At 45.0% G+C, this 27,530-nt stretch overlaps 2 protein-coding genes across 6 annotated transcripts in view; one reads left to right on the top strand and one right to left on the bottom strand.

The window, feature by feature from the left end:
• mettl22 (methyltransferase 22, Kin17 lysine) overlaps window positions 1-22,411 on the bottom strand; it is a 112,575-nt gene extending 90,164 nt beyond the window's left edge. For 2 of the 4 annotated variants that reach the window (XM_068056132.1, XM_068056130.1), the window contains exon 1: window positions 817-992. The gene's annotated coding sequence lies outside the window, so the exon portion shown is untranslated. Of the gene's footprint in view, window positions 1-816; window positions 993-22,325 lie in introns of those variants that run through there. The other 2 variants (XM_068056128.1, XM_068056127.1) reach the window with 2 other exon arrangements.
• The window catches only part of LOC137383375 (transmembrane protein 114), a 174,383-nt gene continuing 158,602 nt past the window's right edge, over window positions 11,750-27,530 (top strand). For both annotated transcript variants that reach the window (XM_068056138.1, XM_068056136.1), the window contains exon 1: window positions 11,750-11,832. The gene's annotated coding sequence lies outside the window, so the exon portion shown is untranslated. The remainder of the gene's footprint in view (window positions 11,833-27,530) is intronic.

Here is a 27,530-nt window from a genome sequence, read left to right as displayed (position 1 = left end):
CATTTCACATTTCACAGGTATCTACAAATGTCAAGAATAGTGCATAAACATGCCGTAATTCAACAAGAGGGTGTGCATAGGGTTGTCACCTTCTCAGATTGTCCTCGAGTCTCCAGCAATCAATGATTAGTGTCACTGACATTGCTGTGAGCAACCAGGGAGAAAAATCACAACCAGATTTTAAAGGCAGTTATGTGTTTTTCTGATTGATTTTGAACACTATTTATTAGTTACTAAAACATTGAAGATGGGGTGACAAGGCTGGTTGACTGGAGAGGGCGGTCGGAGGCGGGAGATGAAAACTCCAGGACTATCCAACCAGAGTTGGTGGTCCGAGCTGTGAATTAATTGTGCACCACACAGCAGGTGACCGTTAATGAGGCATGTCCCAGGTCATTTCAGCATCAAATTTAAGTGGCAACTTGCTGGCACAAGGCAGGTATAAAATAAAATCTGCAGTTGTTGCTAGATTTGCAGTATCCTGCACATATTAACAAAGCAGGTGATTAACTTGTGACTTCAGGTGCCAACAGTATTCAGTGCATTGCCAGCAATAAATGCTGAAGTGCTGAGTAACTGTTGTTCAGTAGGTTTAACCCCAGTCACACACACCCTCCCCCTCCATGCGGGGAGAGAGGATGAGCCGGGAGCCGCGATTAAACCTGGGCTCTGACAACTTCACGCACTTCAACTAGAGAGAAAGGGACAGCTATTAACAGCCGGAAAGCATAAACAGGATTGTGACTAGTGTGTGTCTGGGTCATTTTACATTTAAACCAAACGATCACCGCGATAAAAGCGCCGCCCCCTCCTCACCCGCTCGGTTACTGACTCCGCATCAATCGCCTTCCCCGCGGTCCGTCACTCTAACATTGCCTCCCAGCAGATAGAGGCGCGCACTGCGGTTCCTCCTGCTGCTCAACCTCAATAACTGGCAAAACAGCCCTGGAAATAATTTCATCATGACAGATACAATTGTACTAAATAATGCAGTTGGCAGAGCCGCCCCCATAACATAAAGGGGAAGGAAAGTGTTAAGAGTTGTTCAGAAAGTGTCCGCCTTTTTGTAGCAGAAAATTATATTTAGCAGATATTTCAACTTTTACAAAGAAGATTTAGGACTTGACCTCAACAACAGGTGGTTTGAGATCAGGTCAGAGGTTAACATTCTTATGACTCGAGCCTTTCAGGCCTTAGTTCCTTTGCCACATAGGGTCTCCTGTGTTCTATTTATTTATTTAGAGATACAGCACTGAAACAGGCCCTTCGGCCCACCGAGTCTGTGCTGACCATCTTCTTTGGCCTCCTTATCTCGAGAGACAATGGATACGCGCCTGGAGGTGGTCAGTGGTTTGTGAAGCAGCGCCTGGAGTGGCTAGAAAGGCCAATTCTAGAGTGACAGGCTCTTCCACAGGTGCTGCAGAGATATTTGTTTGTCGCAGCTGTTGCACAGTTGGCTCTCCCCTTGCGCCTCTGTCTTTTTTCCTGCCAACTACTAAGTCTCTTCGACTCGCCACATTTTAGCCCCGTCTTTATGGCTGCCCGCCAGCTCTGGCGAACGCTGGCAACTGACTCCCACGACTTGTGATCAATGTCACAGGATTTCATGTCGCGTTTGCAGACGTCTTTAAAGCGGAGACATGGACGGCCGGTGGGTCTGATGCCTGTGGCGAGCTCGCTGTACAATGTGTCTTTGGGGATCCTGCCATCTTCCATGCAGCTCACATGGCCAAGCCATCTCAAGCGCCGCTGACTCAGTAGTGTGTACAAGCTGGGGATGTTGGCCGCCTCGAGGACTTCTGCGTTGGAGATACGGTCCTGCCACCTGATGCCAAGTATTTTCCGGAGGCAGCGAAGATGGAATGAATTGAGACGTCGCTCTTGGTTGACATACGTTGTCCAGGCCTCGCTGCCATAGAGCAAGGTACTGAGGACACAGGCCTGATACACTCGGACTTTTGTGTTCCGTGTCAGTGCGCCATTTTCCCACACTCTCTTGGCCACTCTGGACATAGCAGTGGAAGCCTTTCCCATGCGCTTGTTGATTTCTGCATCTAGAGACAGGTTACTGGTGATAGTTGAGCCTAGGTAGGTGAACTCTTGAACCACTTCCAGAGCGTGGTCGCCAATATTGATGGATGGAGCATTTCTGACGTCCTGCCCCATGATTTTCGTTTTCTTGAGGCTGATGGTTAGGCCAAATTCATTGCAGGCAGCCGCAAACCTGTCGATGAGACTCTGCAGACACTCTTCAGTGTGAGATGTTAAAGCAGCATCGTCAGCAAAGAGGAGTTCCCTGATGAGGACTTTCCGTACTTTGGACTTCGCTCTTAGACGGGCAAGGTTGAACAACCTGCCCCCTGATCTTGTGTGGAGGAAAATTCCTTCTTCAGAGGACTTGAACGCATGTGAAAGCAGCAGGGAGAAGAAAATCCCAAAAAGTGTGGGTGCGAGAACACAGCCCTGTTTCACGCCACTCAGGATAGGAAAGGGCTCTGATGAGGAGCCACCATGTTGAATTGTGCCTTTCATATTGTCATGGAATGAGGTGATGATACTTAATAGCTTTGGTGGGCATCCAATCTTTTCTAGTAGTCTGAAGAGACCACGTCTGCTGACGAGGTCAAAGGCTTTGGTGAGATCAATGAAAGCAATGTAGAGGGGCATCTGTTGTTTACGGCATTTCTCCTGTATCTGACGAAGGGAGAACAGCATGTCAACGGTCGATCTCTCTGCACGAAAGCCACACTGTGCCTCAGGGTAGACGTGCTCGGCCAGCTTCTGGAGCCTGTTCAGAGCGACTCGAGCAAAGACTTTCCCCACTATGCTGAGCAGGGAGATTCCACGGTAGTTGTTGCAGTCACCGCGGTCACCTTTGTTTTTATAGAGGGTGATGATATTGGCATCACGCATATCCAGCACAGGCATAGCAGTTCATGTAGTGCTGACCACCTATTTATACTAATCCTACACTCCTACCACATTCCCACCTTCCCTATATTCCCCTACCACCTACCTATAGTAGGGGCAATTTATAATGGCCAATTTACCCATCAACCTGCAAGTCTTTGGCTGTGGGAGGAAACCGGAGCACCCGGCAAAAACCCACACAGTCACAGGGAGAACTTGCAAACTCCACACAGGCAGTACCCAGAATTGAACCTGGGTCGCTGGAGCTGTGAGGCTGCGGTGCTAACCACTGCAAAACTGTGCTGCCCATTGTTCCAAAAGGGTTCAAAAATCTGGTTCAAGACATTCCTGGAGGTTTGATCACCGGGCATTCTGATTACGTGATATTAGCAAATGTTATCGTATTTATCTTATAAAGCTTTGGTCATCTGTATTTGAGTATCTTTACTTGTGGTTTTGTACCACCAGCTGTTGTGCTGATAGTTCCGAAAACCACTGTAGTTACTGTTGTAGGAAACGTGACAGCCAATTTACACACATAGCAAGTTCCCACAAACAGCATTGTGATAACGATCAAAGAATATATTTATTGTGATGTTGATTGAGGAGTAAATATTGGGCAGGACACCAGGGATAACACTCCTGCTCTTCTTTGAAATAGTGTCATGAGATCGTGTTGGAACATGTGAGAGGAATAAACCACGCTGGTTTAGATGATTCTTTAGTGTTAAATGTATGGGCTAATAAAAGGTTAATAGGACCCTGGGGTTGGATATTGGATACTCTCACAGGCAGAGGCAGCAAATTGCTGGATGTACTGGTACCAAGGTTAAGCCCCTAGATGGCCAAAAATAAATGATGCAAGAGGCTATAAGACTGACACCTAAGGAATGTGAGATCTGTGTATCTGGTATGTATGATTGGATGATGGGACTTTAGCTGTAAGCCTTTGATTGTTTTTGTCAGTGAGTGTGTACTGTAGTCGACTGGCCTCTGCATGCACCTATGTATGTTGGATCGATTCTGTATACTAAATAAATAAAGACCTTTGTTGGAAAAGAGTATTGTATGTGTGACTACTTCACTATATTCTCACCAACATCTGAGGGAGTAATAGAGACATCGAACCTTTTACAGCTACCTTAGAGGGCAGAAGGGGCCTTGGTTTAACATCTCATCTAAAAAACACCTCCAGTAGTGCAACACTCCCTCAGTACTGCATTAGAGCATCAGCTGAAATTTATTTTTGTGCTGAAGTCCTGGAGCAGGATTGGAACCCACAAGCCTTCTACCTCACAGGCCAGATGACTACCAGCTGAGCCATTGGTGACATTAATAAATGAACTCTTTCCCTGGAAATATGTTTTTATCGCTTTAAAAGCACTGTATCGTGCTTCGGGTATTAATTCGCTAGTTGATGTGGGAATTGAAGAAAGACAAGACAATACAGTCACAAGCAAAGTTCTATTTAAAGCATTTCTGTGCTGTCTCTGATTCTATGATTTTATTAGTCCCTTAAACAAATTAAAGTACATACAACCGAGTTAACTTGGCCAGGAAACAGTGTTTCTTGAGTTTAAATTTCTTGAGCTCAACCTTCCCGAATTGAATCCAAAGATAACAAAAATGTTATAAGAGCGCTATTTTATATAGATTAACTGTAACAAATTTCTTATCAATGTCCATTTATGGCTCATACTCATCGTAACATAATCATCCCTTGTTAATGTGTAACTTTACATCTCTAAACTACAGAGTACATGACCAATGGTTAATTTGCAATACTTCTATTGATTGGCACAGATGAAGCCGACTTCACTCTCAATTATTTTGTTTTGCTAGAATCATAGTAGCAGTAGGGAAGTACAATGTGATGGGAATAAGAAACAACAGCAACAATAATATATTTATAAAGCTCCTTTAACGGAATAAAAACATCCCAGGGATGTTTCACAGGGGTGTTAAAAAGGAAAATTTGACACGCAGGGAGATATTAAGGTAGATGACCAAAAGCTTGGCCAAAAAGGTAGGTTTTACAGAAGAACTTACTGGGACCCTTACTGTGTGTAGAACAAAGAACAGTACAGCACAGGAACCTGCGCCGATCTTGATGCCTGCCTAAACTAAAACCTTCTGCAACTCCGGGGACCGTATCCCTCTATCCCCATCCTATTCATGTATTTGTCAAGATACTTCTTAAACGTCACTATTGTACCTGCTTCCACCACCTCCCCCGGCAGCAAGTTCCAGGCACTCACCACCCTCTGTGTAAAGAACTTGCCTCGCACATCCCCTCTAAACTTTGCCCCTCTCACCTTAAACCTATATCCCCTAGTAACTGACTCTTCCACCCTGGGAAAAAGCTTCTGACTATCCACTCTGTCCATGCCGCTCATAACTTTGTAAACCTCTATCATGTCGCCCCTCCACCTCTGTCTTTCCAGTGAAAACAATCCGAGTTTTTCCAACCTCTCCTCATAGCTAATGCCCTCCAGACCAGGCAACATCCTGGTAAACCTCTTCTGTACCCTCTCCAAAGCCTCCACGTCCTTCTGGTAGTGTGGCGACCAGAATTGCACGCAATATTCTAAGTGTAGCCTGACTAAAGTTCTGTACAGCTGCAGCATGACTTGCCAATTTTTATACTTTATGCCCCGACCGATGAAGGCAAGCATGCCGTATGCCTTCTTGACTACCTTATCTACCTGCGTTGCCACTTTCAGTGACTTGTGGACCTGTACGCCCAGATCTCTCTGCCTGTCAATACTCCTAAGGGTTCTGCCATTTACTATATACTTCCCACCTGCATTAGACCTTCCAAAATGCATTACCTCACATTTGTCCGGATTAAACTCCATCTGCCATTTCTCCGCCCAAGTCTCCAACCGATCTATATCCTGCTGTATCCTCTGACAATCCTCATCACTGTCCGCAACTCCACCAACCTTTGTGTCGTCCTCAAACTTACTAATCAGACCAGCTACATTTTCCTCCAAATCATTTATATATACTACAAAGAGCAAAGGTCCCAGCACTGATCCCAGTAGTGTACATTAATGATTTAGACGCGAATATAGGAGGTATGATCAGTAAGTTCGCAGACGACACGAAAATTGGTGGTGTCGTAAATAGTGAGGAAGAAAGCCTTAGACAACAGGACAATATTGATGGGCTGGTAAGATACGCGGAGCAGTGGCAAATGGAGTTTAACCCTGAGAAGTGTGAGGTGATGCACTTTGGGAGGACCAACAAGGCAAGGGAATATACAATGGATGGTAGGACCCTAGGGAGTACAGAGAGTCAGAGGGACCTCGACCATAGATCACTGAAGACAGCAGCACAGGTAGATAAGGTGGTTAAGAAGGCATATGGTATACTTGCCTTTATTAGCCGAGGCATAGAATGTAAGAACAGGGAGGCTATGATGGAGCTGTACAAAACCCTGGTTAGGCCACAGCTGGAGTACTATGTACAGTTCTGGTCGCCACACTATAGGAAGGATGTGATTGCAATGGAGAAGGTGCAGAGGAGATTCACCAGGATGTTGTATGAGCTGGAGCATTTCAGTTATGAAGACAGACTGGATAGGCTGGGGTTGTTTTCCTTGGAGTGGAGAAGGCTGAGGGGGGACCCTATTGAGGTATACAAAATTATGAGGGGCATTGATATGATAGATAGGAAGAAACTTTTCTCTTAACCGAGAGGTCAATAACTAGGGGGTATAGATTTAAGGTAAGGGCAGAAGGTTTAGAGGGGAGTTGAGGAAAAAGATTTTTCACCCAGAGGGTGGTTGGAATCTGGAACATACTGCCTGAAGAGGTGGTAGAGGGAGGAACACTCATAACATTCAAGAAGTATTTATATGAACACTTGAAACATCATAACATACGAGGCTACGGGCCAAGTGCGGGGAAATGGGATTAGTTCGGACAGGTGCTTGATGGTCAGCGCAGGCACGTTGGGCCGAAGGGCCTGTTTCTGTGCTGTCAAACTCTATGACTCTAACTTAAAGGAGGAAAGAGAGATAGAGAGGCAGAGAGGTTTAAGGAGGGAATTTCAGAGCTTAGGGCCTTGAAAGCTGAAGGTACACCTGCCAATGGGAGAGAGAACAAAGGCTGTTTTTTTGAGGAGAGGGGTGCTAATGGTAGGCTTGAAGGAGAGGGGGAACAGTACTTGGAGAGAGAGTGAGAATCATTAATAATATCAGTTAAACATAGCGAAATCCAGAGGATATAAATAAATGCTACATTTAGGGGCATAATATGTTTAGAATAGACAGAGATGAGAGAAAAGGAAGTGGTGTAGCTCTTTACATCAGAGACACTTGGGATGTAAAATAACTTGATCCTGTGGGAAATATAAAGCTGTAAAATGACTACTCCAGTTATACATCTCAAATAGTAAGAAATCCATGCAACATTAGGGGTATGCCATAGGTTAGCAATGCAGGAGGACAATTTTCTTTGTGAAGAGATAATAAGGGTATGTGAGAATAAGAAAGTTATTTAAATGGGAGACGTCAATCAACCTAATATAAACTGGGAAAATCCAAGAGGTTTAGAGTCAGAGTTGGTTAATGAAGTGCATGACTGCATCTTGATCCAATGCATCAAGGACGTCATGAAAGATGTTTCTCACATGGACCTGGTATTTCAAAATGACCCAGAAAATGTACAGGATATAGAAGTCATAGCACCATTTTTAGAATGAATTTTCAGGACGTAGACAACATTGACAAGATCCATAGTTGCCCTGATTTGATAAAATTGGGTGCCATGCTAGCAACTTACCAGTTAATTTTTTTTTTGCTGATGTGTGGGCAATTTGTTTTAGTGTGCAGGGCCCTTTAAATTTTTTTGTGCAGCTGCGCACGTATGATAACTTAAAGGGGCTGACTTGTGCGCAGCCTGCGTGTGAACTCTTGGGTTGCTTGCTTGGTCGCTTCAGAGGGCAAATAAGGATAAAACATGTTAATGTGGGACTGAACTCACAAAGTGTGACTGAGTCAGGATTGCAGGTTTTCTTCCCTAAAAGACATTAATGAGCCAGTTATGATAATCCAATAGCAACATTATATTTTTTTTACTGACACTAGCTTCTTATTTTCAGATTTTAAAAATTCAATTTTTCAAACTGCCATGTTGAGATTTGACCTCTCGTTCTCTGTATTTTACTATAATGAGACTTGCTATTACCACTAGAGTCCCTATTATTCAGGGCAGCATTCTTCATCCTCCCTCCCAAAAGAGAAAAAAAAATTGGATTCAGCGTTGGATATAATGATGGCACAAAAGAACAACTGTCTATTATTTAGTTACAATTGTGGCTCCACATCATGCTACAGACCGCCCAGGTCTATTATGCTGGACAAAACTGCAGTATATAAACACAAGAACATAAGAAGCAGCAGCAGGAGTAGGCCATTCAGCCCTTTGACCCCGCTCCGCCATTCAATGAGATAATGGCTGATCTTCTACTCCGACACCATTTTCCTGCACTATCCCTGTAACCCTTGATGTTTTTAATATGTAGAAATCTATCAATCTCAGTCTTGAGCATACTCAACGACTGAGCCTCCACAGCCCTCTGGGGCAGAGAATTCCAAAGATTCACCACCGTCTGAGTGAAGAAATGGTGAGAGGCTGAGAAGTGTTGAATTTCAAGTTCCTCCTCATCTCAGTCCTAAATGGCCTGCTCCTTATTCGGAGACTGTGTCCCGTGGTTCTCGACTTCCCAGCCAGGGGAAACATCCTTCCTGCATCAACCCTGTCGAGCCCTATAAGAATTTTGTATGTTTAAATGAGATCACCTCTCATTCTTCTAAACTCCAGAGAATAAAGGTCCAGTCTATTTAATCTTTCCTCACAGGACAATCCCTTCATCCCGGGAATTAATTTGGTGAACCTTTGTTGCACTCCCTCTACGGCAAGTATATCTTTCCTTAGGTAAGGAGACCAAAATTGCACACAATACTCCAGGTGCGGTCTCACCAAGGCTCTATATAATTGCAATAGGAAATTTTTACTCCTATACTCATATTCTCTTGTAATGAAGGCCAACATACCATTTGTCTTTTTAATTGCTTGCTGTACCTGTATGTTAACTTTTAGTGACTCATGAACAAGGACACAAAAGTACCTTTGAAACTCAACACTTCTTAGCCCCTCACCATTTAAGAAATACTCTTTTTGTTTTTCCTACCAAAATGTTTCCACATTGTATTCCATCTGCCAAATTTTTGCCCACTTTGCTTAGCCTCTCCAAATCCCCTTGAAGCATCTTTGCATCCTCCTCACAACTGACACTTCCACCTAGTTTTGTGTTATCTGCAAAATGAAATATTACATTTAATCCCCACTTCCAAATCATTGATAATAGACCCCACTAGTCACAGCCTGCCAATTCGAAAATGACCCATTTATTCCTACTCTCTGTTTTTGGTCCTTTAACTGATTCTCAATCCATGCCAGTATATTACCCCCAATTCCATGTGCTCTAATTGTGTTTCCCAACCTCTTGTGTGGGACCTTATCAAAAGCTTTCTGAAAATCTAAATATACCACATCCACTGGTTCCCCTTATCTATTCTACTAGTTACATTCTCAAAAATCTCCAACAGGTTTGTTAAACATGATTTCACTTTCAATAATCCATGTTGACTCTGCCCAATCCTACCATTATTTTCTAAGTGTCCAGTTATTACATCTTTTATAATAGATTCTAGCATTTCCCCTATGACCGATGTTAGGCTAACAGGTCTGTAGTTCCCTGTTTTCTCTCTTCCCTCCTTTCTTAAATTGTGAGGTTATATCTGCTACCTTCCAATCTGCAGGAACCATTCCATAAAATCAGATTCCACTTTGTTTGCATTAAGCATGGCAGACTCAAATCAAATAAATAATTCTATTGCGTATACAATACTTCACAAGTCACTAATAGACATGTCACATTGGTACAGGAACAGAAAATAGGTGAACTTGGTATAAACCTGCAACCTACAATCCGATACTTTCAGACCTCAAGCTATTATTTTCTTTTAGCATCCAGTACCTGCTGAGAGACACAGAATCTTTCCAATTACCACTGACCTCGGTGGGAAAATGGGAAAGTGCATGTGTGTGAACATCCTTGTGAGGATAGGATTATGCTCGTCTTTGAAGCCCCTCTCGATGCTTGAACAAATGAGGCATTGCAAAAATTACTTTCCAATGGCTCAGGCTGAAGGAACATTAATGTCGAAGCTCTTAACATGAAAAAAAAACACTTGATTGAGGCACCAAAAGGCCGCGGATATCTGTGGAATCTTATTCAGCAGTGTTCAGCACCTTCTTGAGAGAAGGGATAAGAATTGGGATAAACTGCCCAACAGTGCTATACAGTGGAGCTTTAATTAATTAGTCACACGTTTCCTTCTCTGCCAGACGTTTTGACAGAATTTGGGGCTGCAAGAATTTTAGTGGGAGTTCAGGGCTTCAAGTCAAGAATTGAGAAGGTCTCGGGTTGCCAGAAATTATTAAAAAAACACTTTCTAACAGCTAGGTGCAAAACCATTGATTCTAATGAACAAAGAACAAAGAAAATTACAGCACAGGAACAGGCCCTTCGGCCCTCCAAGCCTACGCTGATCCAGATCCTCTATCTAAACCTGTCGCCTATTTTCTAAGAGTCTGTATCTCTTTACTTCCTGCCCATTCATGTATCTGTCTAGATACATCTTAAAAGACGCTATCGTGCCCGCATCTACCACCTCCGCTGGCAACGCGTTCCAGGCACCCACCACCCTCTGCGTAAAGAACTTTCCACGCATATCCCCCCTAAACTTTTCCCCTTTCACTTTGAACTCGTGTCCCCTAGTAATTGAATCCCCCACTCTGGGAAAAAGCTTCTTGCTATCCAACCTGTCTATACCTCTCATGATTTTGTACACCTCAATCAGGTCCCCCCTCAACCTCCGTCTTTCTAATGAAAATAATCCTAATCTACTCAACCTCTCTTCATAGCTAGCGCCCTAATGGTTGGGGATAGGGAGTGAGGGCTTCATATTCCTATCTGCTGAGCCAAAACCCCAACTGTTGCAAAAAATCTATTTAAAGTGTTAATGCTGCTCTATTTCTCTGAACAATTTGCAACTTTAAAATAATCATGACACAGCAGTATTGCAACTAGGCATCATCTTTTGTTAGTCAGCTTCACACCAACTGTTACAACATTTACATGGGAGGTAAAGTTCAATAAGTGAGGCATTGCACAAATTACTTTCCAATAGTCAGGGTGAAGGAACTTTGACCATCTAGATTATTATAATATCTCTAAGTTAAATAACTGAAATGTATTAGGCATAGGAGATGTGTAAAGTACAATATATTGTACAAAAATACTGTCCATTTTCAGGTAATTTAAAGTAGTGGATAACTTCAGAATTTTACTTGTGCAGGTAATTTGAGAGTTCCCAATTATCCATTAATTTACATTATTCTGAGGTGGATTGGGTTGGGGTCTTTGCTACTAGTGACTAATCAAGATTATGCTATGCAGCAGTCAGACACAAGAAGACTTGGAAATCCTCTCCCTTATCAAGTTAAAGAACTTTTCAGGAAAATGGCACTGAAAATGATCAAGGACTTCCACCATCTGAATTTAATTGTTTCCAATTCAACCAGGATACATTTTGGATCCCTTATTTAACGGAATGCATATTCTCAGTTAGCAAGCGATGCCTAGGGTAACTTATTGACTCCTCATTGGTATACTGGTTAGCCAATAGAATTGATGCTCAAAGACCAGTTCATTACCATGTAAGTAAGGATAGAGATCCTAAATGGACAGATCTACTTTGGTCTCAAAGAATGTGCAGACCACAGTAGTGGTGCCATATTTAGAAACAAAAACAACCTAACAGATGAAGTTACAGAGCAGATACAGGTTTGTAAATGAATGATAAATGAATGAGAATCAACACCTAGCAGGGATTTTTAAATAAGTATCACTTATTGTATAACAGCATATCACGCAATTTATCTCCCGTTGTAGGAGATGCTACTTTATAACAAAAGACCATAATGCACAATGTATGATCAAGGCTACTGAGGCTACAGTCATTGAATAAGTTTAGTTATGCTTTTATTGCAAGGTATTCTATGATTTAAGGGATGTCTTACAGATCAAATTCTGCAATTCTATATTCCAGAAAACTAAGTAAGTAGCATTATAAGATGTATCACATGCTATATATTTAGCTATGCATTAATTTTATTTCTTTGTTTTTCAAAACAAAAGATATCCAGCAAAATAGTAGGCAACATGTACTAGGCGGGAGATAGGCACCTGACAGTTAGCCAACTGGAAAGTGGTAGGGCGAGGACTGTGGTTGTATGATATAGAATCACTGAGGGTAAAGTTATAGTCCTGGGGTTTGGTAAAAATAGAATGGGGTTCTTGGGCTAGAAACTAGTTAACCCCATTTTTTGGGCAAGGGGCTCGCAATTCATGATCTGCCGATGCCCATTCAGATCGAGGTGGGAAACATGCAATTTTGGTGTGCCAAACCCCTTCTGAATGATTGTAGCGTTGGGCTGACTGGCTCCTGCGCTGCTCTCCTCCCCAAAACACTACCTGCGGCCTTTGCGCTCAGCAGGGAGGAGAGGCAGCATTGTTTGGAAACCATGCGGTCTGCCAGCCTTCCCTTCTTAAAGGCAGGCTGTCCTGTCTTTTAGTCTGGCACTTGCAGCCACCAGCTCAGATACTGGCATTGCATGCTTAAAGGCTAGTATAGAGTTGGAATCTGCACATGATGAGTCATCTGGGCATGAGTGGGCTACAGCCAGGCTAGTGGGAAAGGATGGTTCATTTTCCAGCTTCCCAGAGAGTGAGGTCGCAAATGAGTTCTGCTGCAGGGAGCTCAAATGAGGAACTTGACAGGTTGGCAAACAGGAGAGCACTGATGAGCATGCACACTGAGACAAGCAGAGCTTGTCCTCTCCACAGCCTCTCTGTCATGCTGCAGACCCAGAGACACTGTCACTGCTGCCCACTACCTGTTGCAGCTTTTGTGTGGACAGGTGACATACTCCTTTTTCCTCCCTGTGAGGATGCAGCAACACCCTACAGCAACTAATTATTAGTAATGGGTTGAAGGGTTATGGAGAACAGGCAGGAAAGTGGAGTTGAGGCCAAGATGAGATCAGAATTTATCATATTGAATGGCAGAGCAGGCTCGAGGGGCTGAATTACCTACTCCTGCTCCTAATTCTTATGTTAAGTCCAGGGGCTCAACTCAAAAGACCTCCTGAAACACTCCAAAGTATCTTCCGACACTTTGCAATAGAAAATAATTGTCAAAAATAGCTTACCTGCAATTTGCGTTCCTGGCCCTTTAAGGAATACCAGTGCAGGGCCCATCGTGTAGCCTCACGCCAGATCTTTGAAGAGTGATGAACAAATACATGCAGAGGAACTACATGGCCCAAATTTGGAATCCTGGTGTTGCACCAGCTGATTGGCTGTGTGATGTCAGGATAGCGCCAATTCAAAGTCGTCCGGCGCACTCAGGGGATGCACCTGCACATGCCCTTTTCCTGCTGCAATGCCACATGGGCCACACAGGAATTGGCTGGTGGTGCATCGTGCCCCTGAGAAACATGGGTAGTCCTTTGTAGCGCCACCTTACAGTTGAATTTCTAGCCCTTTGCGTTTATGAGTATTGGATGTGGGCAGTAGGTTTGCAGGGTCCTAGTTTTTAAACAGTTCTATATAAACTACTTCAGTCAGTCCACAGTCCCTGCTTGCTTTAAATAGGTGATTGATACCCTGACTGTGAAATTCGATGACGCTGAAAACAGGCACAGGGATTGCAATGAGCAATTAACCTGCACCGGTTGCTTTCGGTGCAGGCAGCATGCAAACCTCGTGCTGCCAGTTTAGTTAAATAATCATAGCTATAGCCAGTGCTAGGCATGGTGTTTGAGTGGCTGCACACCTGAGCAGGGGCTGTATACTTGTGAGAGGCTATCATGCATTCAAACTTGCCTGTACTACTTTAAGCCAGCCAACACCACTTAAAGGGGAGGTGCTTTTTGACTGGAGGTGGTGTTTCAAAGTGTATTTAATCTGGAAAAGACACAAGAATAAAGATAGCAAAGAGCAGGTTCCAAGTTTCTTCAATGCAGCACTGGAGGCCTTGGTGCAGGAGGAGAGATGTTTCTCTATCCACAGGGGACCAGGAGGCCCTCCAAACAGGTTAACTTTGCAAAAGCAGAGAGAGCAGATAGCCATCATAGTCAATGCCAACAGTGCAGCCCCACGAATCTGGTTGCAATACCACAAGATGTTCAATGACCTCACACAGATGCTCAATGGCCTGTACCACCAGCTTCACTCACAGCTCAATTCAGAGCCCTCCCTTCACTCACGTACCAACAATCTCAATCAACCATGACTCATACTTCACATTCATAGATTCACCTTGTTGTGGGACCACCTTAAGAGTAGACCAACATAACAGTTGTAAGTGCAGATCACCAGAGGAAGTGATGTCATGTCACATGACCAGTTCATTGTGGGTGGAGCCCAACAGAATGAGATGCATTATACATGTGGCTCGTGCAATAGCTGTATGTATATACACGTTCTAGTTAAAATATAATAAAACCCACAGTTTCTTTGGATATCACTTGTGCTGTGAGTCTTACAATAGATCACACACTAAAGGAATAAGTAATATTACACAGTTCACCCTCACACACTCAGCACTTCTGCCTCAGCCACATCTCACAGCTCACACACATTGCCAGCTAGTCAACCATGACAGCCACATCACCCAAACACATTACACAACACTCACTGACACTCTTCCCTCTCCATTGCAGGACAAGATGGCAGACAATTGCAGCCAGTGGGAGCACTTCCCCCTCATCCCACCATCTCCTCTGATTTACAAACTGCAGATGGTGTAAGCATGCAGCTGTTGCTTTGCCCCGCTCCCCTCACTGCAACACCACTCTTGTGCCTTCCTTGTTTCAGATCCCCAAGAACTGCAACCTGGCCATGCTGTCATGCAACGAAGTGGAAGAGAAAGGAGACTGATGAAGAAACACTGTCACTCACTCTGACACTTGCAGGCACCAGCTGACATTGTGTGTACTTTAGGAGGGTAGCTTAGAGGCAGAATCTGCACTTGGTGAGACAGCGGGAATGAGTGGCCTGCAGCGAGGCAGGGATAAGGGTAGCACAGGTGCCAGCTCACCGGAAGGCAAAGACACATGCAAGTTCTGTTGCAGAGGATTCAAATGAACAGGTCAATGGGGCAGCCTCCAGAAAAATGGATATGAACATTAAAATGCTTGATGCAATGGCAGGCCTTTTGGAAAGCCAGTGGTTATTGTCAAGAAGCATGTAGGAGTCCGGACCAACTTTGCACATGGCTTTACGCAGAGCTTGGAGCTCATCCTCTACAGGGTAGGAGAGATAGCCAACTCCATTACCAGACTGTGGACCCATGATTCATGTCTGATGGTCAATGTTGCAGTTTCCATTGCAGCACAAGCAGAAACCACCCAAAGTCTGAGTGCTGCAATGGAAGCTCAGACTGAAGTCATGCAAGCTCAGCTTGTTGGTATTCAAGTTCGGACTGCTGCCATCATGGTTGTAGATACCAGTGTTCAAAGGGGGTTTCAAGATCTCACAGCGGTCCAGCAACCTGTACTCAAACACATTCCTAGGATTGCTGAGGCACCACCAAGGCTGGAGGAGTGGTAGTTGCTTTGTGGAGCATGAATCTGCTGTCCTCCCTCAGGATGACAGCATTTGTCCTCCCACTACTGCCACTCTTCCAGTGCCCTTGCTTTTGCCTGTATGCCAGCCAGCCAGCTGCCACATATAGAACATTACAGCGCAGTACAGGCCCTTCAGCCCTCGATGTTGCGCTGACCTGTGAAACCATCTGACCTACACTATTCCATTTTCATCCATATGTCTATCCAATGACCACTTAAATGCCCTTAAAGTTGGCGAGTCTACTACTGTTGCAGGCAGGGCGTTCCACGCCCCTACTACTCTCTGTGTAAAGAAACTACCTCTGACATCTGTCCTATACCTATCACCCCTCAACTTAAAGCTATGTCCCCTCGTGTTTGCCATCACCATCCGAGGAAAAAGGCTCTCACTATCCACCCTGTCCAGCCCTCTGATTATCTTATATGTCTCTATTAAGTCACCTCTTCTCCTCCTTCTCTCTAACGAAAACAACCTCAAGTCCCTCAGCCTTTCCTCGTAAGACCTTCCCTCCATACCAGGCAACATCCTAGTAAATCTCCTCTGCACCTTTTCCAAAGCTTCCACATCCTTCCTATAATGCGGTGACCAGAACTGCACGCAATACTCCAGGTGCGGCCGCACCAGAGTTCTGTACAGCTGCAGCATGACCTCGTGGCTCCTAAACTCGATCCCCCTACTAATAAAAGCTAACACACCATATGCCTTCTTAACAGCTCTATTAACCTGGGTGGCAACTTTCAGGGATTTATGTACCTGGACACCAAGATCTCTCTGCTCATCTACACTACCAAGAATCTTCCCATTAGCCCAGTATTCTGCAATCCTGTTACTCCTTCCGAAGTGAATCACCTCACACTTTTCCGCATTAAACTCCATTTGCCATCTCTCAGCCCAGCTCTGCAGCCTATCTATGTCCCTCTGTAACCTACAACATCCTTCGGCACTATCCACAACTCCACCGACCTTCGTGTCATCCGCAAATTTACTAACCCACCCTTCTACACCCTCATCCAGGTCATTTATAAAAATGACAAACAGCAGTGGCCCCAAAACAGATCCTTGCGGTACACCACTAGAAACTATACTCCAGGATGAACATTTACCATCAACCACCACCCTCTGTCTTCTTTCAGCTAGCCAATTTCTGATCCAAAGCACTAATTCACCTTCAATCCCATACTTCTGTATTTTCTGCAATAGCCTACCGTGGGGAACTTTATCAAACGCCTTACTGAAATCTATATAGACCACATCCACGGCTTTACCCTCATCCACCTGTTTGGTCACCTTGTCAAAAAACTCAATAAGGTTTGTGAGGCACGACCTACCCTTCACAAAACCGTGCTGACTATCTCTAATGAACTTGTTCTTTTCAAGATGATTATAAATCCTATCTCTTATAACCTTTTCCAACATTTTACCCACAACCGAAGTAAGGCTCACAGGTCTATAATTACCAGGGCTGTCTCTACTCCCCTTCTTGAACAAGGGGACAACATTTGCTATCCTCCAGTCTTCCGGCACTATTCCTGTCGACAATGACGACATAAAAATCAAGGACAAAGGCTCTGCAATCTCCTCCCTGGCTTCCCAGAGAATCCTAGGATAAATCCCACCTGGCCCAGGGGACTTATCTATTTTCACACTTTCCAAAATTGCTAACACCTTCTCCTTGTGAATCTCAATCCCATCTAGCCTAGTAGTCTGTATCTCAGTATTCTCCTCGACAACATTTTCTTTCTCCACTGTAAATACTGACGAAAAATATTCATTTAACACTTCCCCTATCTCCTCCGATTCCACACACAACTTCCCACTACTATCCTTGATTGGCCCTAACCTATCTCTAGTCATTCTTTTATTCCTGATATACCTATAGAAAGCCTTAGGGTTTTCTTTGATCCTATCTGCCAATGACTTCTCGTGTCCTCTCCTTGCTCTTCTTATCTCTCCCTTTAGATCCTTCCTGGCTAACTTGTAACTCTCAAGCGCCCTAACTGAGCCTTCACGTCTCATCCTAACATAAGCCTTCTTCTTCCTCTTGACAAGCTCTTCAACTTCTTTAGTAAACCACGGCTCCCTCGCTCGACAACTTCCTCCCTGCCTGACAGGTACATACTTATCAAGGACACGCAGTAGCTGCTCCTTGAATAAGCTCCACATTTCCATGATAGTGCAGTTCACAGCTGGACCTTTTAGGGCCAGAGCTGCTCATTATCATTCTGCAAGGTCATTCTCCGTCTCGCCCTCCACAACCATGCTGCAGCCACTGTGGTAGAACTGCATAGGACAGGCAAAGTCACACAGAAAACAGGCACTAAGGGAATGAACAAGGGTGATTAGTTGACTTTTGTATGGAATATTGCATGGTTTCATTCATAAGGTTGGTTTGGAATGTTTGTTTTGTGGTGGCTTTTATGTCAGCATTTTGGCCAAGAAGATGGTCAATAACAGAGGGAAGATAAGCTGTAGAACTGTTGTCGTGTTCGCTGTTACTGGTGTTGTCGAGCCAAACATGGACACTTAAATTCTCCAATAAAGAGGAAAATAAATTTAAAACATAGGCCTTAAATTTCAGCAGGAGATCGGTCGAACCTCAGTGAAATGCTCTTGTGCGATGTCTCCATGCTTTCCACTTGTTTCCTGATAGAGAGCTGCATCCTGTTGGAAATTCCAGCTGACTTTCCCCCCCACCCCCCCCCCAGTAAATATTGAAATGTTGCTTAACAAAATGGTACTCAAAATTAAAGGTTCACTGTTGGGAACTAAGGTGTGAAAATTACATTTGATTTTAGCCTGACTGTTTATAATCTCACATTATTGCAACTTCAAGATCAGCAGGTAAAGTTTGCAGTACAGTGTTGTTACGACCATGTGGTGTGACGTGGGTAGTTCCCACACTTCAACTGCTCACCAGACTGCAGCAAGTGCAGCAAATTAGATTTTAGCCGCTGGGTTTTTTTAATTTACAAATAAACAGACAGTGACAGGTTTTCTTAGGCTTTAAAAAAAATCAATTGTTTATTGATCAATATGCCTTATCCAGAATTGGCTCAAGCGCATTCACTCACGTATTTGCTCTCTCTCACACTCACATACACAGAGTGTGGGGGGGTTGGGGGTAAGGTTACGATAAACCTGTTGAATTCTCTTGGAAATCAAGTCCTAGATGGATGCAGGCCTGAGATGAGTGTAGATTTCTCTGATTGAAGGTTCAATTGAAGACAATGGGTTACTTCTAGCTCTCACTGTTGTATCCTGCAGATGTTGGATTCTGCAGCAGGGCATGTGCTTTATGGCTTGGCTGGAACGCAAGCTATTCGATGCTGCTTCTCTCTTGAGAGAGTCTCTCTTTCTCTCTCGCTGTCTTTTTTTTCTAAAAAAGGTAAAACTGTCACCTCTCACCTCCTTGTAAGAGATGTTCTCATCACTTCCCTGTGGTGATTGCACAATGGCCCAGGGCATGGCTACTTCAAACCTCCTTTGTTTAAGAAAACATTCAATTCTGGAATGTTTTAGCATAGGTATAGGATGGGTTCTATTGACACCTTTTAGCTTGAAGATTTGTCCTTTGTCTTTGTCGGACAGTTTGAATATACAAATGGCCAATCCCTTTTTCTTCAGTGGCCATTTTGGACCATTGTTTACCTTTTAAAATGATGTTTTTTTAAAAAAGACAAAGCCCATGATTGTTGTATCATCACACTTCTGGTGTGCATATCAGTGGCTTAATTTAGCTACAAGCTTTATATAGTTGAATAATAATCTGAAAATAATCATCACTTTTCCATGCAATATCTTCCTCCTTGTTTCCCCTTTGGCTCTCTCCAGTTCTGACAAAGTGAAGATAGAGTTGATAGATTATCACAAGGTTGCAGATATTAATCTTAGCCATGGAGTATTATGCTTTTTAGGAAAGATTTTACCAATACTTGCATTTATATAGTGCATTTCACAACTTAAAGTGTCTTTTAACATAAAATCAATGACTTGTACAGTGTAGTAACTGTTAATATGCAGGCAAATGTTACCAGTAGCCACAGCCATGAGAGGGATGACCAGTTAATCTAGTTTAGGTCATTTTAATGGAGGGAGGAATGTTGCCCAGGACACCAGCAGAACCCTTGGCTCTTCAGAGAGTGCCTTTGAATCTTTAATGTCCACTTGGATCACTGGAATAGACAGGATCTCAGGATTCTCTTTTCACAGGGTTTCCTCAACTGTTCTGCTGAAGTTACTGTAAATCAGTGGGAGAATTCCCATGGGATTTCACTGCCTATGTTTCTATGCCTAATCTTCAAATGCAAAGAAGCTACTGTCATTGCCCCTATTAGGAAAAAAGGCACCTGCACTGAGTTTTTCAAAAATACTTTTCATTTAGAATTTTAATTCGAAATGAGAAACGGAAGGGTATTTTCTCAAATGCATATTTGAAGGTGAAATGAGTATATGGGGATTATTCCATGCATTACTTCAAGAAATCTCAGAGTTGGATCATTATTTATAATCATACAGATAAATTGATATGTGATTCAGGAAGAACAAACATCATTAAATTTAATGAATTCTAATGAACATGAATTATACCTCACTTACAAAGATAACTTTAGAGAACAAATTAATTTTTCAATAGCAAAGGGAATATAGTGTTCATCTTTATTTAAAGTTGGATCACTTGAAACTGCCCCTAAAGATCTCTTCAAACTATAAAGGGCTTTGATATAAAATGAGTTTATTGGGAAACGGCTAACAATTCAGCTGGAATAACAACAAAGTGTGGCTTGTCCTAGGCAGCTCTGCTAAGTAGCAGTGGAGAATGAGTCTGACTCACCATCTTTGATTATCAATGCAGTTAAGGCTACATACATGCAAATCCTACTTGTGCACAAGTTGTATTCATATGAGTATAAATGCGACAGAATTATATCGTTTATTTTCTACCTCATTCGGCAGCAGGCGCAAAAGCATCCCATCTGTTGATAAATACAGCTAGAGACAAGCTTGGAGCTGTTGTCTATGTTAAGCATGATATTTCTAGACAGAGGACAAACGAAAATCGTGTGCCCCATTTTTCAGACGCAAAGGTCGCAACTCACAAAGTGCCCATGTCTGTTCCGTTGGAGGTGGCTAGCATGTAAATTTAATGCTCCCACCTCATTACCATGATTTTCAGCATAGGGCCAAGCATTTGCCACACTGTTGTCTGCCTCTGGGCTCTGCAGGGGGACAAGCAGCGTTGTGCTAATTGCATATGGTTAAGTCAGCCTTCTGCTCTTAAAGGCAGCCTGCCCTCTTAAAGGAAAGTTGCACTGAATAATATTCCTGCGATTAAAAACAGAAAATTGAACACCAGGGCAGAGAGAGCATTCCAGAGAAATGGATGCAGCACTGGAGGCATTAGTGGAGGAGGTGGGAAGGAAGAGAGATGTCATGGGTCTGCAGGGGTGGGGGTGGTGGGAGCAGGAGGACCACCCTTAGAATGAGGTCACAGGTGAGCTCTGTTGCAGAGGACTCAGATGAGGACCTTGACTGGGCAGCATACAGGGGAGCACAGATGACCATGCACACTAAACTGCTAGGTGCATTTGCTGGCCTGCCAGACAGCCTCCTGTCACTGTCAAGGAGCATGGAGGAGTCCGGCTCCAAGTTGACAGAGGGTATGAAGATCTTGCCCTCTCCACAGCCTCTGCTCCTTCTCCCTGTCAAGCTGCAGACCAAGAGGCACTGCCACTGCTGCCCCCATACCTGTTGCCACCTTTGTGTGGCCAGATCACCTATTCCTCGGTCATCCCTGTTAAGAATGTAGCAACTTGCCAAATCCAGGAACTCACCACAACACACCCAAAAACAGAGTACTTCAGAGACTTTGCAGAAGCAGAAGTTCTTCAAAACTATCTTACCTGCAAGTTGGGTGCTTGGCCCTTGAAATAATGCCAGTGTAGGGCCCATCTTGCAGCTCAATATTTGTTGTTCTTTGCAGAGTGACGTGCAAATTCAATGGAGCTGCATGGTCCAAATGAGGAATTCCAGTGTCGTATCAGCCAGTCGGGCTGTATGACATCAGGATAGCACTGATTCAGTTGCTTTCAAGGAACACCCATGCAAGTGCCATTCTCAAGACGGTGCACCACATAGGCTGCACTGGAAGCAGCTGATGGCACAGCACGCACCTCCAGGAAGGCACAAGCCTGATGCAACCCCACCTCCAGTGGCACTATGGAAAAGAAATTCATGGCCCTATTTAGATTTATTAGAGAATTTGATACTGAGAGAACACACACAATGATATGAAGGCTGCAGGAATCTTCATATTACAGTTGCTGAGCTCAGTTGCAGGGTGATTAGGTGCTGAGGCGTCCTTCCTGTGACAATGGTACATAATTATATCCTCAGCATTTTGTTCTGCATTCCAAGAACATTACCCTTGCTTTGCAGAAACTACCCTTCAGCTCATCATTCCACAAATTTAGTCTTAATGGGTGAAAGTTCCATAATAAGTCTCAGGACATAAAAGCTTTTTTGTCTCTTTACAAGTATAGAAAGGATACACATATAGTTAACTAGCAGCAGCTGAGAATGATGCAAAGAACAAAAACAACTATCTTTATGACTCATAAAAACAGTTCTGATGAAAGGTCACAGACCTCAAACGTTAACTCTGCTTCTCTGTCCACACATGCTGCCAGACCTGTTGAGTATTTCCAGCACTCTAGTATTTTTCTTTTTATCTTTATGAATCCACCACTGGCATGAATGGGCTTGAATGTCTGAGCTGACCTTTTTGGACATTTTTCAGAATGCTGTGGTCAGCAAAATCTGAACAAGCAGAAATTGTTGCAAAATGGAATCATTAACATAACAAGGATTCTTTAATTAACCTTTCCTTGTTTCCTGGCACCGTTCCCAACAAATGATATGAGAGAATGAGGACAATTTACAGTTAGAAAGTTCAAAGTGCATATGACGCTTCCCACAGGAATGATTGTAAGCAACCTGCAGGATGTTGACTGTTCAATTTAAAGTTTGCAGTGAAGCTGTACTACTGCATGTTATGGACATAATTTAATGCGGCCACTAAAAGCAGGAATGGTGGCTTAGGGCGATGGTGTATCTCATTGGAGCTGTCTGTCCTGAAATCCAACAGGGTGACGTTGGTTCCGGATTCTGTGAGAGGCGGGGAAGCACCATGACAGCATTGATGCCCCGATGTGATGAAGAGCTATTTTAAATTGCCGAGTGGCTCTTTTATATATAAATGCCTTTAATTTATTGAAATTTAATGATAGGCTGTCGATTGTTGCCCACCGTTCACACATTCAAGTGTCTTCGGGTTCATGTTCATTAAAACCTGGCAGCAGCGAGGTGAGAGGCCACATTGCTATGATGGTGAAGCAGTCCAGAGCATTGTTAGATAGTGGAAGATGGGAATTCGGAACCCATTGTTGGACTGTGTTGCTGTAGGTTCTGCAAGGGGGTTCAGGGTCCCTCGGGCTCTGCATGGATTCAGTGGGGTGTGGGGAGTGGCTGTATTGGGTCAGAAAACAGCTGTGATTTGGTAGTTCAGTCACACTACTGGAACAGAGGGTGGGCCATCTGTAAGATTGGGCTCTGAGCTCCATTAGGGACTCCACCAAGAGAATAGTCAAAAGCTCAGTTTCCAAGGCAGGGTCATCTCTGCAAGGATAATGATCTGCAGGCCACAAGGTCGCCCTGTATTTTTGGACCCCCGTGGCATGATGCAGTATCTCCAATGGAGGGAGGGCCAAGACACAGCTGCACCTGTCAGTGAAGCTCCACGACTAGATCAAGAGCAGCCTGCTATGCTTAGAAGGGCCCACGTACACCAGAGAGTTTATCAGACACGGATCAGCTACCTTCAGATATCCCAGCGCCATTGTCAAAGACAACTACAGCTCTCCAGGGACGCTGTCACCAATTTATGTGCCTTGCTGCAGGATGAGTTGTGACCTATGGGATTTGGGGGTCATCCCATGCCAGTGACCCTGAAGATCACCGTGGCCCTAAATTTCTATGCATCTGGATCTTTCCAGGGACATGAGTGGGGTCTCCCAGTCAGCAGCCCACCACTGCATCAAGGAGGTGACCAATGCCCTATACAAGAAGGCCGGCAACTATGTCCACTGCCAGACCGATTTGAGAGGGCTATCGGATTCGGAGCCATTGCTGGATTTCCTCATGTGCAAGGTGCGATAGATGGCATGCATCAGCCAGCCGCATTCATCAACAGGAAGGGCTTCCATTCCATCAATGTTCAACTAGTCTGCGACCACCGAAAGTGTTTCCTGCAGGTGTGTGCCTACTTCCCAGGACGTAGCCACAACACTTACATACTTCAACAGTCTCGGGTGCTGCACAGTGGTGCAGTGGTTAGCACCGCAGCCTCACAGCTCCAGCGACCCGGGTTCAATTCTGGGCACTGCCTATGTGGAGTTTGCAAGTTCTCCCTGTGTCTGCGTGGGTTTCCTCCGGGTGCCCCGGTTTCCTCCCACAGCCAAAAGACTTGCAGGTTGGTAGGTAAATTGGCCATTATAAATTGCCCCTAGTATAGGTAGGTGGTAGGGAAATATAGGGAGAGGTGGGGATGTGGTAGGAATATGGGATTAGTGTAGGATTAGTATAAATGGGTGGTTGATGGTCGGCACAGACTCGGTGGGCTGAAGGGCCTGTTTCAGTGCTGTATCTCTAAAACTAAAAAAAACTAAAACTTTTCAGGCCCCCGACTCGCCTTCAGGGATGGATTCTCAAGCTCAAGGGATATCCATTGAAAACTTGGCTTTTTACGCCTGTGAGAAACCCTCTCAAAGCAGCAGAGGACTGGTACAACAATTGCCGCAGCTTCACTCCAGCTATTGATCTGGCCATTGTGCTGAAGATGAGATTCTGTTGTCCAGATCGATCTGGTGGAGGCCTGCAGTATGCCCCAGCGAGGGTCTTGCTTATCGTGGTGATTTGCTGTGCTCTGCACAATCTATCACTACAGAGGGTGGTTGCCCTACATGACGATGACATGCCTGAGTGGCACTCATCCCCACCTTATTCTCCTCCTCATCGGTGGAGGGAGATGGACCAGCAGCAATGGATGTTGAGAAGACACAGCACTAGAGGCCAGACAGGTTGAGAAATCTACAAAGGAGACCTCAAATACCTGTTTCCAGCCACCCTGATGTCCACTTACTGAGGAGGATGGAATAAAAACTCACCTTCAGGCATTAATTCTGTCACCTCCTTTCCATTTGTGTTCCCTGACTTGTGACCAGTTGCAAGCTGTGCTAATGCCCATGGGAGAACATATGTTAATGAGAGCTGTGGTCACATGGGCATAGCCCCAAGAGGGAAGGGATATGTCAACAGCTCACAATTAAGGCAGAATGGCACATGGCTTTCAGACAATGAAACCTAATGTGAACAAAGGATCTTTTAATTAATTAACACAAAATGTATATGGTACATCTATGAGACCCAAAATATTGCTATGTGTTCTTAAGTTTGCGGGGGCTGCTATGCAGCGTGATCCCGGTGGAGGCAGCTGGACTGGAGGCAGGCTGCTGATCAGGCTGCCCCTTGGCCTGTGATGACGTTGGCAGCCATCCTCTGGATGCCTGAGGCCCTGGCTGCCTGGGTGTGTGCTGAACTGGTGCAGGACTCTCCTCAGGCATTGCAGTTGCTGGAGCTGGGCTCATTGGCAGAGAGGCTGAGCAGCTGGTGTCCACACTTGGAGCACCGAGGGGAGCCGCCGGATGTGGGTAGCAACCTCTCCCCCTTCCTTTGAAGGCTTTCTTCACCCTCCCTGCTCACCAGAGAAGGACCAGGAGCTGCAGAAGCCTCCAGGCTCTTGTTCCTTCTCTCGCCTTGCTACTGCCGTGTTGAGCTTATGGCCAAGGCGATGGTTTGTGGGTGTGCAGGTCTGTTCACTTCTGTTGGAACTGGTTCTCCATGAGGGACACCAACCTCTTGATAGAGGAAGCCATGCACTCATAGGCCTGAGACATGGCAGCACTCATGGTATGGATGGACTCCTCCATCATCCGCTTATTGCTGCACATGACCTCTGGCATCTCTGCCAGATGTTTCCTTACCTCTCTCTGCAAATCCAGCATGCTCTGTGCTGTCGATACCAGAGGCTCATCATCTTCCTGGGGCTCAGCATGGGCCTGGCCAAACTCAATCCTCCAATCGTCAGAGGCACCAGCTGTCTCAGCCTTAGCCAGCTGCTCATGCGCGTGTGGTGCTCTCACCATCTTGTGACCCTGATTCTAATGCTGACCAGAAACCCACCGAGGTGAAAGTTTCTGCGCTGGTGGAGGGTGCAAGAAAGATATGGGATGGTACATCCTCTGAGTGGTCCTCCTCAGCGTGGACGACTATATCCATGTGGCTGGGGACCCCTGCGACTGGCTACCTGCATGAGAGGACACAAACATATATGTGGGTTAGGCTGTGAAGGTCTCCTGATGCCACCCATGGGTAATGTGGGTCTTCAACATTAATGCACATGGCAACGGGAGGAATTCCTCACTCTCCTGAGCAGGGACTCCCATCTCCCCAACTGATGTTGCACGGCTGCCCTGGGTGCCCACCAGCTCCAATACCGGTTCCTCAGCAGAGGGGATTGGACATAAATCTGGGAGTTCTTCTCCAGCCCAGGACATCTCCCGTCTATCATGGGCCCTCTTGTCCTGCAAGAGGAAAGATGGAGGTAGTACAAAATGGCAGAGAGTTCAACATGACAGTTCTGCTCATGTCAGCTGCTCATTCCTTACTGGTGTTCTGATGTGTGTAATGCCGACACTCACTGTCAGGGGAGTTAAGGTGGGGGGGGGGCGCGGGGGGTGGTGAGCTATGAAGGCCTGTGGTCGAGGGGCAGCCATGCATCTGTCAGGAAGAGATGAAACCCTAGCCGATCAGACAATGCCACAGCACTGCTACCCTCCCCGTGTTGCGCAATCTCCCACGTTGACACATGCAATGCCCAGAAACGCAATTGGTATGGAGCACTCACCTTGGCAGAACGCAGGAGGTCATTGACCTCTTCCTGCACTGGACCCAGATGCGCTGGGTGACCCCATGGCTGCTAATGTCCTCTGCGATCTCCACCCAGGCTTGCTTGGTCAGTTGCCACTGCAGGCAAAGAAAACCTCCTGCCTTTCCCTTGCAGCCTGGAGAAGAATCTGCAGGGAGGCCACCATGTGTCTTGCCTCGGCCATTGTCTTCTGTCTTCCTCAGGGGGTACAGGGACCAGTCAGACAGTTGTAGGCTGCACAAAGCTGACAATGAGTCCAAAGCAAGAGTGAATGCAGGGCTGGCAGGCCTTTAAATATGGCAGCAGCATCTGCTCAGGAGTGCTGAGGCCATAATCAATGACTCACCTCCCACCCAGACGTGAGATTTGGGGTGGGGGTGGGGGTGAACCTGCAACTCCCCTATGCAAAATGGTCACTCGCTGTATAGTCACGGTGGGGCAGCCGCCCATGCGATGAATGCTAACGGTTCCCTTTTCCAGACCCGCCACCAATTCAGTCTTATGGATGCTCCGTGTAATCTTATTAGTATTATCATTTTGCTTGCCTATAATTGATGGCAGCAGTACTGTACTGGTGGGGGTCTCAAATAATACAAGCCCCTGACTCCACTCAGTGAGATCACCCTCAACACTATTGGAGGAGAGGGAAAAGAGAATCAAGAGATTGGGATACAATGAAACTGGTGGTTTCCTTCAGGCTCGTGACTAGTAGCATGATGTTCATGGCATGGCCCTCCCTGCCTGCCTGACTTCAGCTGGTTTCTTTAATAAACAAAATTATCCATTTATTCTAAACCAAGTTTTAACC

This window comes from Heterodontus francisci, chromosome 24 (genome assembly GCF_036365525.1).
Source record: "Heterodontus francisci isolate sHetFra1 chromosome 24, sHetFra1.hap1, whole genome shotgun sequence".
Taxonomy (NCBI): Eukaryota; Metazoa; Chordata; class Chondrichthyes; order Heterodontiformes; family Heterodontidae; genus Heterodontus; species Heterodontus francisci.
This window is presented reverse-complemented; position numbering and strand designations above follow the sequence as displayed.